We start from the raw sequence: 12,483 nt of genomic DNA, 5'->3' as shown, positions 1-12,483 counted from the left end.
ATTTCGGGTATACATGAAAAATAATGCTGACTATATAATTATTAACATTGTGTTCTGTTCACTCATGTACCTGGTATAAATAAAGAGGAAAAAAATATGGCAAAGGAGCATGGTTTGGGTGGAACTAGGACAGGACCAAAAAATATACATTTATTCCCCATTTCATAGGGGAATGCACGTCTGTGATCACTGTAATCAGGATTGGGATTTGCAGCTGCTCCTGGGCGTTTTGGGCTTTGTAAAAGTGCTTGTTTTTGGTAGCACTACAGGAGGGATTATGGGAGGTCATCCCCTTAATCATCAGCATTTTTCCCCTTTTCAGAATATATTTGGCGTAATGCACTATTTTAATTGGGAGCATTTAGATGTGCAGATTTTCAAAATTACACACATACACAACTATGTGTCATCATTTACACATCTGGGTTCTGAAATAACTTGCATGTATAAAAGCCGACAGATGTGTATGTTGCATAGTTGCTTCTCTTGATGTTTTATATTTTGACAATTGTAGAATAGTTTCACTGCATGTAACTAGTGCATACATGTGCATTTCTGCTTGTATTTTAGAAAATGATCTATATCAACAGATTCTTTTCTAAAACACCACCAGAATTTGACATGTTCTGACCTGGACGTCTTAATTCAGGTTTCTATATTCTGTCTAAAATTGGTCTGTCTGTCTTAGTACCCCCTCTTTGTCCCCAGCACCCTAAGTGCTGGTTGGGGGGAATTGCTGAGTACTGAAAGGAGGGGTTTAATGGTTTCTAGAAGGCTATTGAATATCTGTAGGGGGGATTTGAGTACTGGGGGAGCTGAGCTAACCCCTCTTTTCACTTTCTTTATCTTCTCTCCCCTTTCTCCTACCCTTCTCTTCAGAGCCGATGCAAGATTATTCGACACCCTAAGCAGGGCCACCGAGAGAGGGGGCAGGGGGGCAAAATTCCCCGGGCCCGGACCTCCAAGGGGGGCCTGGCGCTGGGGTCTCTCTCTCCTGCTCCTGAAGGGACCTGAGTGATCGTGTCCCAGCAGGAGCAGGAGAGAGAAAACTCCGGCATCAGGCTCCCCTTTGGGGCTGGAGAGGACTTGAAGAAGCTTCCTCCACCACTGCTCTTCTGCCCATTGCTGAGTGGCTGCTTTTCCTCTCAGGTGTGCACGCTCGGTTTTGAAACTGAGCATGCCCCGAGAGGAAAAGCAGTTGCAGGGGCAGGCAGTCAGCACTGGAGGAAGACGTCTTCTGCTGGCGGGGCCGCGGGATCCCTGCTAGCCAAGGTATTTCAATAATGTTGCGGCAGCGATCGGGGAGGGGGAGGCGGGAGCAGCAGCGATCGGGGCGACAGCAATCGGAGGGGGGGCAGAAGTGGACGATTATGAGGGGGTGCAGCAGCAGCCCTTCCCTGGGCCTGGTTCAGTCTCTCGGCAGCCCTGACCCAAAGTCAATCATTATCCTTTTGCCTCACTCCTCAATTAGCGTTTAAACTCCTATGTTTCCAGCCTAAGATTTTAATAATTAAATTCAACATTAATGGTGATTCCAACACCATCTCTCCCAGAGCAAACCAGTAAAAACACATAACTGGACATCATTCTTTTAAATATTACGGGGCTCTTTTACCAAGCTATGGTAAAAGGGGCCCTGCACTAGCGGCAGTGCTTGTTTTTGCCGTGCGCTGAAGACCCTTTTATCGCAGAGGGTAAAATGGCCAAAAAAGAAATGGCTATGTGGTATGTTTGCACTTGCCACATGGCCATTTTGGAGGAGAGCACTTAATGCCACCCATTGAGGTGGAAGTAAGGGCTCCTGCACTAACCCCATGGTAACCAGACAGCATGTGGCTACGGAAATAAGTTTCCATAGCACTGGAAATGGCACGCACTGGGGGTGGAATTACCACAGCCTGCTGCAGTAGCCCTGCAGTAGTTCCAGATTGGTGCGCAGCAAACTTATTGCCGCGTGCCAACCCTTTAGTAAAAGGACCCCTAAATGTTGTTTTGTATATTCATACATAGAGAAGACAATTTCCAGATGCCATTTACTTGGGTAAATGCTTAATTCCATATCATCAAGCTGATCAATCCATAGACTGGTGGGTTGTGTCCATCTACCAGCAGGTGGAGATAGAGAGCAAACTTTTGCCTCCCTATATGTGGTCATGTGCTGCCGGAAACTCCTCAGTATGTTCTCTATCTCAGCAGGTGGTGGTCACACACAGCAGCAGCTCTGGCTAGGCCTCCAAGCCTAATTTTTAGGTTTTGTTGAGTGCCTGGGGTTGAGGGCTCTTTTGAGCAAGTGCAAACCTGGTGGTGCCAGGTCCCTCCTTTTCTCCCCCCTCCCGCTGGCTCCGTTAAAAAAAAAAAAAAAAAAAAATTTTGAACGGCCTTTAAGGCGTTTATTTCGACGTTTATTTAAGCGTCTATTGCAGCTACTCACTGAGACACCAGGTCGTTACAACTCGGAGCGGACAGCAGGTAATTTTACCTTTTTATAGCGGGCGGGGGTTCCCCGATTCTTCTCCTCGTGGCTCATGGCGTCGGAGGGCGAGGGCGCAAAGGGTCGCTCCCCGGGTCGCTCGAGCGCTTCTAGAGGGGATGCCGGGGTCTTCAAGCCGGATTCGCCCTTGGTGGGTGACAGTTTCGCGACCGATGCATGTCCCGGTCCTTCCTCCGGCGTGGCGGTTTTTCCCGCCATAAACGCCCATCCCCCGCTCCTCGCCTCCGCCATCTTGGCCGGCCACGCGGCTCGGACGGCTTCTTCTTGGGCCGCCCTTGAGGTTGGAGACATTAATGCCATGAACGCCCTTAATTTGGGCGACGGCACAGAAGCGGCTAAAGTTAAGAGCCGTTCTTCCCGCGCGGCTCCTTCGCGGAGTTTCGCGCCGGACGCCATTTTGGATGCGCAGCATGTCTCTCCCCCGCTATTGCGAGCGCCGGTTGAGAGCGCGCCTAGGGCTGTTGCCCAGGCTGCGGAGGTGCACAGTCTGGGGGGTTTCTCCCCCGAGTTTGTTTTGCTGCTGCATCGGGCCTTCCTCATGCACAACGCTGCCCCCGCTCCCTCCTCTGGTAAAGAGGTTGAGGTTCCCAGAGGTAAACGCCCTCGGGTTGATTCCCAGGCCTTGGAGGAATTTGTCTCCTCCGATGTAGATGAGGGCAGCGTGTCTGAGGTCTCCCAACGGTCCTTTGCGGATTCCTTGGAGGAGACGGATCCCCGCTCGGCTGGAGCGGATGACCCCTCTGCAGCGCGGCTTTTTCGCCCGGAGGATTTGCCCAACCTGTTGTTACAGGCCATGGACACTTTGAAGATATCCTCTCCGGAGGACGTCTCTCCCTCAGCCCCTGTTGGCTCTGCCATTATGCTGGGGACTAAGCGCCCGCCTAGAACCTTCCACGTGCATGATGCCATGCACACCTTAATTTCGGCTCAATGGGATGTCCCAGAAGCGAGCCTTAAAGTGGCTAGGGCTATGTCCCGCCTCTATCCTTTGTCTGTGAGTGAACGTGAGGCCTATCTGTGGCCTACCGTGGATTCTTTAATCACTGCGGTGACTAAGAAAACGGCATTGCCGGTGGAAGGTGGCACGGCCCTAAAGGACGCCCAAGACAGGAGATTGGAGGCGGCCTTAAGGTCGTCCTTTGAGGCGGCTGCTTTAAGTTTGCAGGCCTCAGTTTGCGGCTCCTATGTGGCCAGGGCGTGCCTGACTATGGTGCAGCGGGCTTCCCCCTCGGATCATTTCTTGAGGAATGATTGGCCAGCCCTGGAATCGGGCTTAGCCTATTTGGCAGACTTGCTGTATGATGTCTTGAGAGCCTCAGCTAAAGGCATGGCTCAGACTGTCTCTGCGCGGCGGTGGCTTTGGCTGAAACATTGGTCTGCTGACCACGCCTCAAAATCCCGCCTGGCTAGATTGCCTTTTAAAGGCAAGCTGCTCTTTGGGGTCGAGCTGGACAAAATCGTGACTGATCTCGGCACGTCTAAGGGCAAGAAGTTACCGGAGGTCAGGGCTCGGGCTAGTGCTCGTCCCGGTACCTCCAGAGGACGGTTTCAGGAAGCCCGTCGGTACCGCCCGGGCAGGTCGGGTGCTTCTGCCCCCTCTTCCTTTAAGAGGAATTTCTCCCCCAAGCAGCATTCCTTTCGCAGAGACCGCCTGTCCCGGAGGTGCTCCCTCCGGTCCTCCCCCAGGGTCTCGTACCCAATGACGGGGTATTGGTCCACGCCCCAGTGCAGATTGGAGGACGGCTGTCCTCGTTTCTGGGCGAGTGGACCACAATAACTTCAGACGCTTGGGTGCTGGAAGTCATCAGAGACGGCTACAAGCTAGAGTTCTGCCGACCCTTAAGAGACGGGTTTGTACTCTCTCCCTGCAAGTCTCCGGTCAAAGCTGTGGCAGTGCAGCAGACTTTGGACAATCTGATCCGCCTGGGTGCGGTCGTTCCGGTGCCAGAAAGTCAGCTTGGCAAGGGGCGTTACTCCATTTACTTTGTGGTACCAAAGAAAGGAGGTTCTGTCCGGCCTATCCTCGACCTCAAAGGGGTCAATCGGGCCTTGAAAGTGCGGCACTTTCGCATGGAGACTCTCCGCTCTGTTATAGCGGCAGTGAAGGCAGGGGAGTTCCTGGCATCCTTGGACATCAAGGAAGCGTACCTGCATATTCCCATCTGGCCTCCTCATCAACGCTTTCTGCGTTTTGCAGTCCTGGGCCGACACTTCCAGTTCAGAGCCCTCCCGTTCGGGTTGGCTACTGCTCCGCGGACCTTTTCCAAGGTAATGGTGGTCATAGCGGCCTTCCTGCGAAAGGAAGGAGTACAAGTCCATCCTTATCTGGACGACTGGTTGATCCGAGCCCCCTCTTATGCAGAGTGCGGCAAAGCTGTGGACCGGGTAGTTGCTCTTTTGAGCTCCCTGGGATGGATCATCAACTGGGAGAAGAGCCAGCTGCGCCCGACTCAGTCCCTGGAGTATCTGGGAGTTCGATTCGACACCCAAGTGGGCAGAGTGTTCCTGCCAGACAATCGGATTGTCAAGCTTCAGGCTCAGGTGGACCAGTTCCTAGTAGCCTCTCCTCTTCGGGCTTGGGACTATGTGCAGCTGTTGGGCTCTATGACGGCCACGATGGAAGTAGTGCCCTGGGCCAGGGCTCATATGAGACCACTACAACACTCTCTGCTGCAGCGCTGGACTCCGATGTCGGAGGATTATGCGGTGCGTCTTCCCTTGGATCCAGCAGTGCGCAAGGCGCTGAGCTGGTGGATGCAGACAGACAAGTTGTCTGCGGGAATGCCTCTGGTGTCCCCAGAGTGGATTGTCGTCACGACGGACGCCTCGTTATCGGGCTGGGGAGCCCACTGCTTGGGAAGGACAGCGCAGGGGCTCTGGTCTCCTGCAGAGGCAAAGTGGTCTATCAACCTCCTGGAACTCAGAGCCATTCAGTTGGCGCTTTTGGAGTTCATCCCGGTACTGGTGTTCAAGCCTGTACGGGTCCTGTCGGACAATGCCACGGCTGTGGCCTATGTCAACCGCCAGGGAGGTACCAAGAGCGCCCCTCTAGCCAAGGAAGCTATGAGTCTATGCCAGTGGGCGGAAGCGAACCTGGAACAGCTGTCAGCGGCCCACATTGCCGGAGTCATGAATGTCAAGGCGGACTTTCTCAGTCGCCATACCTTGGAGCCCGGAGAGTGGCAGCTATCTGCTCAGGCGTTCTTGGACATCACGAAGCGCTGGGGCCAGCCGGGCCTAGATCTGATGGCGTCATCGGCCAATTGCCAAGTGCCGCGCTTCTTCAGCAGAGGACGGGACCCTCGATCCCTGGGAGTAGATGCTCTTCTCCAACAATGGCCGACACAAGAGCTTCTCTATGTGTTCCCGCCCTGGCCCATGTTGGGCAGGGTACTAGACCGGGTGGCAAAGCATCCCGGCAGGATAATCCTGGTGGGTCCGGATTGGCCCAGGCGTCCCTGGTATGCGGACTTGATCAGGCTCTCAGTCGACGATCCTCTGCGGTTGCCAGTGGAGCAGGGCCTGTTACATCAGGGTCCCGTGGTGATGGAGGATCCCTCCCCCTTTGGTCTTACGGCCTGGCTATTGAGCGGCAGCGTCTGAGGAAGAAGGGCTTCTCAGACAAGGTCATCGCCACTATGCTGAGAGCGAGGAAGCGCTCTACTTCTACTGCTTACGCCAGGGTTTGGCGTATCTTTGCAGCGTGGTGTGAAGCAGGCTCTCTTTCTCCTTTCACTGCTCCAATTTCTTCAGTGTTGACGTTCCTGCAAGAAGGTCTGGACAAAGGCCTGTCGCTCAGTTCCCTTAAGGTCCAGGTAGCGGCTCTGGCTTGCTTCAGGGGCCGCCTGAAGGGTGCTTCCCTGGCTTCGCAGCCAGATGTGGTGCGCTTTCTCAAGGGGGTTAATCACCTGCGCCCTCCTCTGCACTCAGTGGTGCCTGCGTGGAATCTCAACCTGGTGCTAAGAGCATTGCAGAAGCCGCCGTTTGAACCCTTGTCAAGGGCATCTCTGAAAGACCTGACGTTGAAAGCAGTCTTTTTGGTGGCTATCACTTCAGCCAGAAGAGTTTCCGAGCTCCAGGCGCTCTCATGTCGAGAGCCTTTTCTACAGTTCACTGAGGCAGGAGTGACTATTCGCACAGTGCCTTCCTTCCTGCCCAAGATTGTTTCTCGCTTCCATGTGAATCAGCAGCTATGTCTCCCTTCCTTTCGTAGGGAGGACTACCCAGAGGAGTACTCTGCTCTTAAATATCTGGATGTGAGACGAGTCATCATCAGATACTTGGAAGTGACCAATGATTTCCGGAAATCGGATCATCTGTTTGTCCTGTTTGCAGGTCCTCGTAAGGGTCTGCAGGCTGCTAAGCCTACAGTGGCAAGATGGGTCAAGGAAGCCATTGCAGCGGCTTATGTGGCCGCAGGGAAGGTGCCGCCTATCCAGCTGAAGGCTCACTCCACGAGAGCTCAGGCGACCTCGATGGCAGAGGCCGGATCCGTCTCCTTGGAAGAGATATGCAAGGCGGCAACTTGGGCTTCGGCTCATACATTCTCCAAGCATTACCGTTTGACTGTGGCTGCACGGGCGGAGGCCCGGTTTGGAGCTTCAGTGTTGAGGTCAGGGATTTCTATGTCCCGCCCTGGGTGAGTACTGCTTCGGTACATCCCACCAGTCTATGGATTGATCAGCTTGATGATATGGAAGGTAAAATTATGTATAATCATACCTGATAATTTTCTTTCCATTAATCATAGCTGATCAATCCATAGCCCCTCCCAGATATCTGTACTGTTTTTATTCTGGTTGCATTTCAGGTTCAAGTTTAGTCTTCAGTTACTTCAGAAAGACTTCGTGTTCAAGTTTTTTCACTTGGATTCTTCAAGAGTTAAGACGAGTTTGTGTTACAGTGAGCTGCTGCATTCCTCTCCCCTCCGTTTTACGGGGCTGGATTGAGACTTAAAATTCTGCCGGCACTCCCTCCCGCTTCGTGCGGCTGTAGGGCAGCTTTGTACCCCTCCCGCTTCGGCGGTGTTAGGGTCAGTCAGCTCCTCCCGCGGTTGCGGTTGCAGGATAAGCCAGATCCCCCCGCATCGGCGGGTGTGGTGTCCCTCCCCCGCTCCGCGGGGATGAGCTGGACGGATTCCCCTCCCCCACTTGTGTGGGGATGAGCTGGGTTAATTCCCCTCCCCCGTTTCGGCGGTGGTGAGCTGGGCAGAGTGTCCCTTTGTGGGTGTAATTCTCTAAGTGCTGAGTCCTGCGGATGGAGCTTTGATATCGACATACTGAGGAGTTTCCGGCAGCACATGACCACATATAGGGAGGCAAAAGTTTGCTCTCTATCTCCACCTGCTGGTAGATGGACACAACCCACCAGTCTATGGATTGATCAGCTATGATTAATGGAAAGAAAATTATCAGGTATGATTATACATAATTTTACCTTACTTGGGGGTCCTTTTACTATGCTGCTGGAAAAAGGGCCCTGCGGTAGCGGCAGGGGCCATTTTTCCTGTGCACCAGGGCCCTTTTTACCACAGCAGGTAAAGTGCCTGAAAAAAAATGACCAACCAGTAAGATAACCCTTACCATGTGGCCATGTGGCAGGGAGCACGTACCGCCACCCATTGAGGTGGCGGTAAGGGCTTCCACGGTAACCTGGTGGTAACCGGGCAGTGCATGGCGATGCCCAATTACCCCAGGTTAGCGCCGCACTACAGAAAAAAAATTGCCAGAGTGCCAGAAACGGAATGCGCTCCAGCTGGAACAACCGCCAGAGGCCGTGTTGGGCTGCCGGTAGTTCTGGATTAGCGAGCAGTAAGCCTGCATTGGGCTTACCGTTGCTTTGTAAAAGACCCCCTAGGTTAATAATAATAATAATAATAATTAGTATTATTAATAATATTAAAAATAAATAAATAGCGCATTACACACTTACATTTTTGTCTTGTATCAATGGAGAATTTGAGCTTTACCTAAAAGTTTAGAACTTATCAAGGTGTTGTTGCAAAATATAGCTTGAACCCAGCAAAGCTGTTTTTGTAAGTCCACTGTTGTCAACTTTGAAATTTCAAGATTTTGTAGAAATTTGTCCAGCCTTGATGCAATGCCACCTAAGGCTTCTTCAAGTTCAACACTCTGGTTACTCTTTTCCAGCTCTTGCGCCCACTCCCCTGAGGAGGTCACCACTGTAGTTGTCAGAACTTCCCACAGTGACACAGTTCATTCAAAACACAAAAAGGCAAAAGGAAAACAAAATTCCACAAAACACTGCTTTATCTTCAGCAGCTATTTATTTATGCAGTACTCAGTTCAGTCATTACACCACTAGGGTGTCCCCTTTCACCCTCAACCCCATCTCCTTTTCTTCTTTTCACTTCCTTAGGAGTCTTTCAATGGAGAAACAAAAATTCAATGTCTTTTTCTTATCGCTCTTGTTCAAACCCCAAATATTAAAAGGCACAGGGTTCAACAAAAATACAACCTTGGCTTTTCAGGTTCTTGCCAAGGCTGTGTAGTCCTTCTTCCTCCCACTGTTTGTAAGCACATTGGATCCACCCGCAGCTGTGGTTGACCCTTTCAACTAAAATCTTCCAGCTGGGTTTTCTTTACAAAAAAAAAAAAATCAAAATAGCAAGATAATGCTCACACACTCAACTCCATGAGTTCAATGGGTCTTCTGCTCCTTCAGGGGTCCTTTTACTAAGGTACGCCGAAAAGTGGTCTGCACTGGTGTAGAAGGGTATATTGGATGTGCCTAGGTTCATTTTTAAGCGCACCTGCAAAAAAAGTCTTTTTTTCTTGGCCAAAAATGGACGTGTGGCAAAATGAAAATTGGCGCACATCCATTTTGGACCTGAGGCCTTACCACCACCTATTGACTTAGCGGTAAGGTCTCACACATTAACCGCCCAGTTAGCACCACGCACCAGAAATTTTCTGGCATGTGTAGAAAATGAAATTACCACCACGCGGTAGCCAGGCGGTAGTTCTGAATTGGCGCACGTTGGGCATGCACAGGTGCCTACGCAGCTTAATAAAAGGGCCCCTCAGTCTCCTGGCAGTTTGTCTCCTTCACTTTCATCTCTATTGAGCTTTCATCTGGTTTAAAAGGGGTTTGTTCAGGGTCCATGGGCTCAAGATCCTCCCCTTCCTGTCTCAATGTCCTCTCTTCTACTTCCTCCCCTCTATTGGGCTGAGGGGCATACCTCTGTCTCCCAGGATCCTCTCTCCCTTGAAGGCTGTCCCTAGGCTGAGGTTTACTCTCCCCTCCCCTTTTCTTGTTTCTATTGCTAAGCTTAGGGGTCTTCCAGGGATACCTTTGCTATTCTTTCCCACAGTATATATAAAAAAACAAAGCGCACAAAATAAACAACTAACCTCTTAAATGTATTATACTATAGAAATGACAGTCACAAATTAGTCTGTCTTCAAGGACTGAAATACTATAGGAGATCTGAAACAACAAAAGGAGATTATGTAAATGAGCAACCTGGGTAAATGATAATAAGCATGATGTGCCACAGATAAGTGTGAATGAAATGTAAAAGAGGGGAAAAGTATAAATGCTATTAATTGAAAAATAGTGTTAAATCTGTCAGAACATATGTAACAGTAAAACAAATATCCAGTGAAAAGTACACAAAGAACTGTGAGGAAGTCATAACGTAAGTAACATTTATAAGCCACATCAGGCCACATCAAAAAGAGTGAACTTCATCCATGTGAGGGGAGCAATAAAACGAAGAAACAACCAGTACTATGCCTCTCGAGAAAAAAAGAAGCATCAGTAATAAACATGAAGCCAAGTGGTGTCATACTGAAGCTCCAAAAAGTGTGGTTCTGTTGAATGCTAGAAATTTATTCAAATGGAAGTGTCCTAAAGCTCTACAGAGCTGGAACCTCCAACTCTGCTCATATACTTCACACTACCATAAGGAATTGGGTGGTTAACTTGCAACCAAACCACCTCCTAGACATAATGCAAAATATGCAGTTTGGCACTTGTAAGGTCTCCACCACTGGGAGACTCTTGGAAAAGTCTCCTGCACTGGGAGACTCTTGAGTCCGTCAGCCCTTTAGCTGAGCTGTGTGCTGTAATCCACTGCTCACGAGCACACGGAAATCCACAAGGTCAGATCATTATACTTTATTGTAATCCCATTGTTTCAACTGCTCCTCCAAAGGTAGTTCCCACCACAACATTTCTCAAGAAGCATAGCAGTTCAACAGCATAGTATTCAAAACAAAACAAAACAAAAAAACCCAAAAGGTTCCAAAATCTCAGCAGTTCATGTGTAGCAGTTATGCAAAGTAATTCTCCAAACACAGTAGATCAAAACATGGTTCAAACTCCCCAGCAGTTCATGTGTAGCAGTTATGTAAAGCAATTCTCCAAACACGGTAGATCAAAAAGGGTTCAAACTCCCCAGAAGTTCATGTGTAGGAGTTACACAAAGCAATTCTCCAAACACGGTAGATCAAAAAGGGTTCAAACTCCCCAGCAGTTCATGTAAGCAGTTATGCAAAATAATTCCCCAAACACAGTAGTTCAGAAAGGGTTCAAACTCCCAGCAGTTCATGTATAGCAGTTATGCCCAAAACCACCACTCCTCCTCTCTCCCTTTCAAAAGAAATCAACCTAGGGAGAGTGGCAAGGGTCCCTCCCCAACCAGGACAGCATTATACCCTGGCCCCCACCCGCATGACCCTTACGTGGTAAACCTGTTCTCAGCTCCCCTCATGGGTTAGCTGTCTTTTCCCGTCTTCTACCAGGCTCTCCTCCCGAGCAGCCCTCTCCTGTTTCACCTCCTTTCCTTCCAGTTTAGTCAGAGCAGCAATCTCCATCGGCTCCTCTTGCTCTAGTTCACCCCCCTTTTCTTCCCCTTGCCAGTCCATAGGTTCCTCTCCACACCCATTACTCAGGTGCTCTCCATTCACTTGATTGGGCAGGTTCAAAACTCCTTCCCTCATCCTGGCTCTCTGGGACAGGTTTTTCCAACTGCCTTCTCTTGCCCTTCTCCTGACCTCCTCTGGGGGCTGTTGGAGATTGAAGTCCCTGTTTTTACCTTGGGACCTACTCAGGGGCTGCTGGGAATTGTAGTCTTTTCCTTTTCTCCAATCCCCCAGGGGAAAAGACTCCTTCCTTTCTCAACCCAGTCTCCCTCTTTCTCGAGCCTCCTCGTTCCTCCATGTGCCTTCACTCTCCCTCTCTCGCTCATATTCCTCACACACTGCAAGAGTTCATTTCAAATTAAAAATTCCTCACCTGGACTTGTGATGATGATCACAGTGTGCTTAACAGTCAGTCATTTTCCAAAGCTATAAAATAAGCCTTGTGGTAATTCCAAGTTTGGTGAGCGCCGAATCCCGCAATAGAATATATTTTTCTATTTTCTACCATGGGGGGCATTCCCAGCAGTAATCAGCAGCACGGTCATGTTGGCACGCGCTGCATGGCTACCGCACAGGTAGCATGTGAGCCCTTATCGCTAAGTCAATAGCTGGCGGAAAGGACTCAGGCTGTAAATAGGTGAGCGCTAGTTTTAATTTTTGTGCATGCCCATTTCTCGGCCTATTAAAAAATGATTTTTTCCGCTGGGAGGAAGTGACGTCACCGAAGGTAATGGTGGCCTGAAAGAAGAGCTCCTGCTCCCTTCATAGCGAAAAAGCGAATATCTATTATCATAGGCAGCCAACAGTGCGATAATTTGGAGAATCTTGGTGGGATCACCTGGAGCAATAACTGTAAGGCTTGAAATGATGAACCGACAATCGGATCTCTCACAATACGGCTTCTCCGGCACCACTGCGAGTCGCGTGGTAAGTCCAACGCTGGAAGCTTCGAGACAGGCCCCGCGATCCGGGGAATCATCCCCGAAAGATTTCTTCGGATCTCAGCCAGATCCCAAAGTGGCAGAAGCGGTGCCTTTTTCTGAATTTAAGGAATGGCTCCAAGAAATACGGCAAGATCTCAAGATGGTCCATGATGAACTGATG

General features: G+C 50.2%; 1 protein-coding gene across 1 annotated transcript in view; it reads left to right on the top strand.

Moving 5' to 3' along the window:
* KCTD19 (potassium channel tetramerization domain containing 19) overlaps positions 1–12,483 on the top strand; it is a 580,310-nt gene that overhangs the window by 449,723 nt on the left and 118,104 nt on the right. The window lies entirely within an intron of this gene.

Source organism: Microcaecilia unicolor, chromosome 5 (genome assembly GCF_901765095.1).
Source record: "Microcaecilia unicolor chromosome 5, aMicUni1.1, whole genome shotgun sequence".
Classification (NCBI taxonomy): Eukaryota; Metazoa; Chordata; class Amphibia; order Gymnophiona; family Siphonopidae; genus Microcaecilia; species Microcaecilia unicolor.
The sequence above is the reverse complement of the archived record's forward strand: the minus strand, read 5'-3'. Positions and strand labels throughout refer to the sequence as shown.